The 4,674-nt window shown below is 42.0% G+C and overlaps 1 pseudogene; it reads right to left on the reverse strand.

Moving 5' to 3' along the window:
* Nucleotides 1-670: 670 nt before the first annotated feature.
* LOC103735601 overlaps nt 671-4,674 on the reverse strand; it is a 45,469-nt pseudogene continuing 41,465 nt past the window's right edge.

Raw genomic sequence — 4,674 nt, forward strand, 5'->3', positions numbered from 1 at the left:
CCATTTCCCTACTTAAAAAAATAAACAAAGCAGGGCATAGTGGTGCCTGCCTTTACTCTCAGCACTCGGGAGGCAGAGGCAGGCAGATCTCTGTGAGTTCAAGGCCAACCTGGTCTACATAGTGAGTTCTAGGACAGCTGGGGCTACAGGGAGACCCTGTCTCAAAAAGACCAAAAATAAATAAATAGAGATAGGTGAGAGGTTCTGGATTTGAATAGGAAATGTTGTATGAAATTTTACAAGTTCAATAAAAAGGACGTATTATGTGAAATTCAATACATTCAATAAAAATATACTTTAAAAAAGTGCTTACCATCAAGGCTGACAACTTGAGTCCCATCCTCAGAACCCACAAGGTTGTGGGAGAAGACTCCTGTAAGCTGCCCTCTAACCTCCGGCTCACATACACAGAGAATAATTTTAAAAATAAATAAATAAATAAATAAACAAATGTAGGCCTCCTATTCAATAGTAGAAGCAGCCAGCCAGCCCAGGGGTCACTGGGAAAGGAGGCAGGCAGTGAACCAGGTGACAGGCGAAAAGGCCTAGGACTGTGTGCTAGAGGGCATGTGGTCTCTGAAGACAGAAATGTGAAAGGAAAGCCAAGCATCAGTGGGTTGTCGTACTTCCAAAGACGTCATTCGTTGGGTGCCAGGTCTGATTCTCGTTCTTAGGTTTTCTTGAGGTAGTTCGGACAGGGTTTTGCTGTGTCTTTCAAAAAGTTTGGAACGCCATTGGCTGCCCAGTTAATGAACCAGGACAGAATTTGGCCACCTGGGTACATGAAAACTTTGCTCCACCTTCTTGCCATCACCCTTGATCCCCAGACTCTGCGGATACTCTTCACTCGGATCACCCCAGATTTCTCAGGAAACTGAGGCAGAGAGATGCTCTGGGCCAGGACCAGGTGGATCTTCCTTCCACATCCAGGTCTGGCTGTTGGCAGATGTAGACTAATCTCTGTTGGACAGGAGGAAAGGGCACTTCGCTTCCCAGCGTGCCACCATCTTTCCATCGCTCATTTCATAGACTTCTGTCACATACTGGTCCCACTGTTTCCTGTAGTCCAAGTCCATGTAGACGTCTGCAAGGAGAGCTGGTGGGCAATTGTCCAGAATGCCAAACACTTTATATTCATAGAGTCCAGACAGCTGGACCAGCAGCTGGTAGCTGATGATGCCCTAGGCCTCCACCAGCAGCTGCCAGTCAGCCCCAGCCAACGGCAGAGCTCGGTGCAGGCCTCCTGGAACTGCTCATCGGAAAAGCCCCATTGTGCACTTGCCAGGGTCTCCCTGTAACCCCAGCTGACCTGGAACTTACTATGTAGACCAAGGGGGTTCTCAAACTCACAGAGATCCTCCTGCCTCTGCCTCTCAAGTGCTGGGATTAAAGGCATGCACCACCACTGCCCAGCTGAAAAATAACTTTTTAAAAGAGAATATCTTTTTTATTTTTTTTATTTTTTGTCTTTTAGAGGCAGGGTTTCCCTGTAGCGCCAGCTGGCCTAGAACTCACTATGTAGACCAGGCTGGCCTTGAACTCACAGAGATCCACCTGCCTCTGCCTCCAGAGTGCTGGGATTAAAGGCATGTGCCACCATGGCTGCCAAAAAATATATCTTGATCACTTTGCATGTGTTAAATTTACATTATCTTTAACCCTGGAAATCTTTGTGTGATATATAAAGTTCAGACACACTGCTGTACATAATCTAGTCACAGATACAAAGTATTAACTAAATTAAAATTATCTTAAATATTTGCTTATAAAGTGGCCTTTAAAAGACTTTAACATAAACATACTTAAATGAACCTTGACTGTGCTATGGCAGTTTTCTGGTCAGTATTGCACTGACTGTGCCACCCAAGGGCCAAGACAAAGTTTTCTAAGTAGTAAAATCCTGAAAAAAAATCAGCAGAAAACATAAGCAATCATAGTTTTACATTTTTAAATTTTATTTAACTTATCTTTTAAACATTTTATTTGTTGTTTTTATTTTATGTGTGTGAATGTATTGCCTGCATATATGTAAGCGTACTCATGCTGTGCAATACCCAGGGAGTTCAGAAGAGGGCGGCAGACCCCCTGGAACTGGAGTTATGGATGGTTTTTAGCCACCATATGGGTGTTGGGAACCAAACTCCTGTCCTCTTCAAGAGCAGCCAATGCTCTTAAACACTAAGTCAACTCTCCAGCCCTATTTTTATTTTTTATGTGTATAAATGTTTCACCTGCGTAAATGTAAAAGCACTACATGCATGCAATGCCCTTGGAGGCCAGAAGACGGCTGTTGGGATCTCTAGAACTGGAGTTATGGATGGTTGTGAGCTTAATGATGAGTGAAAACTTTATCTCAGTAGCAAGATCAGCCCATCTCAACATTGACAAATGTAAGTAATTTCCTAGAGAGCAAAGTCCAGAAATCATGTGAAAGTATCTTTACAGATAGGCCATTCCTAAAATTAGTCTTTTAAATTTACATTTTAAATTTCCCTAGCAAAAGAGTTTAGAAATTTTCTGAGCATTTAATAAAATCATTTAAACATGAGTTAAATGTTTAAATACGTTTAAAAATGTTTAAATATGAGTTATCTCTATTTTTTTTAATTTTTTTATTTTTAAAACTTTTTTTTCTCTTTTTTTATGTGTATGCGTGTATTGCCTGCATGTAGGTAAGTGCACCCATGTCGTGTCTAGCAATGCCCAAGGAGGTCAGAAGAGGCTGTCGGATGCCCTGCGACTGGAGTTACAGACAGTTGTTAGCTGCCATGTGGATGCTGGGATTCAAACCTGGGTCTTCTGCAAGAATAACCAGTGTTCTTAACCACTGAGCCATCTCTCCAGCCCCAAAACTTTTTCTTTTTAAAAATATTTTATGTTGTGCAGTTCCTGTGGAGGTTGGAAGAGGGTGTTGGATCCCCTGGAGCTGGAATTAAGGAAGGTTTGTAGCTGCCTTGTGGGTGCTGGGAATTGAACCCAGGTCCTCTGCAAGAGCAGTCAGTGCCCTTAACCACTGAGCCATCTCTCCAGCCCCCCCTTTTTTTTCATTTTTAAGAATTTTATACATGAGTGCTGTATTTACATCATCTCCATCCCTTCCTCTTTGCCCTCCAACTCCTGCTATGTTCCCCCTACTTCCTCTTAATATCTTGACCTCTTCTTTAATTATTACTGTTTTATATATAATCACACACATATATATAAAACAGTAATAATTGGACATGGGGAAAGGGTACTTCATATGTATATCCTACTGAGTCCATCTAGTGATGTTAACATGCACATGTGTTTAGAGCTAATCTCTTGGGATTGGATAACCTATCAGGGAATGCGTTCCTGAAGAAAACTGATTCTTCCTCTCAACATCCATTGATTGCCTGCAGCTCTTCATCTAGAGATGAGACCTTGTGAAATTTCCTCCATCCACATCGACTTGTCAACTTATGTTGTCATTATGTTGGTCTTCCTTTGGCAATCATATTGTTGATACTTCATGGGTGTTTTGGTAAGACTTAATAAGAAAACATACAGAGTAAGTTTACCCAGATCCTGAAAGTTATGATTCACTGGGATTACATCTTTTGTAATTCCCATTATGAAAAGTAAATTTTAGGGACTGGAGAAATGGCTCAGAGGTCAAGAGTACTTGCTGTTCTTGCAGAGGACCTGGTTTCAGTTCCCAACGCCCACATCAGGTGGCTTACAATTTTCTTACACCAACCCCAGGGGATCTGATGCCCTCTTCTGGTGTCTATCGGCACCTGCACACATGTGGTGTACATCATACACTCAGGCACATACCTGCCTGAGGAAAAAAAAATTTTTTTTAAAAAGAAAAAAGTAGCCGGGTGTGGTGGCACACACCTTTAATCTCAGCACTTGGGAGGCAGAGGCAGGCAACTCTTTGTGAGTTTGAGGCCAGGGGATCTGACAGCCTCTTCTGACCTCTGAGGGCATTGCATGACATGGGTGCACTTACCTACGTGCAGGCAATACACGTATACACATAAAATAAAAATAATAAATAAAAATGTTTTAAAACTTAAAAAAATAAAAAGAATATTTCTTATTTGTTTTTAATTTTATGTGTACGAGTGTTATGTCTGCATTTATGTAAGTGCACCTATGTTGGATCCCCTGGAACTGGAGTTATGGACAGTTGTTGGTTGCCATGTGGGTGCTGGGACTTGAACCTAGGTCTTCTGCAACAGCAATGCTCTTAACTACTGAGCCATCTCTTCAGGCCCTATTAAGAATATTTCTGTGGGGTTTTCAAGATGGCTTAGTGGATAAGGGCACTTATCACCAAGCCTGAGGACCTGAGTTCAATCCCTGGAACCCATATGATGGATGGAGAGACCCAATTCCCATAAGCCTGTTCTCTGACCTCTGACCTCCACACATATACCAAGGCCCATACACACCCACATACTAAATAAATAAATATAATTTTAAAATATTTTGGAGGCTGGAGAGGTGGCTCAATGGTTAAGAACACTTCTTGCAGAAGACCTGGGTTTGAATCCCAGTGCTCACATGGCAGCTAACAACTGTCCTAACTCCAGTTCCAGGGGATCCAACAGACTCTTCTGTCATCTGTGGGCATTGCACGACATGGGTGCACTTACCTACACGCAGGCAATACATGCATACACATAAAATAAAAATAATAAA

The sequence above is a fragment of the Nannospalax galili genome, unplaced genomic scaffold, assembly GCF_000622305.1.
Source record: "Nannospalax galili isolate Female #2095 unplaced genomic scaffold, S.galili_v1.0 scaffold957, whole genome shotgun sequence".
Taxonomy (NCBI): Eukaryota; Metazoa; Chordata; class Mammalia; order Rodentia; family Spalacidae; genus Nannospalax; species Nannospalax galili.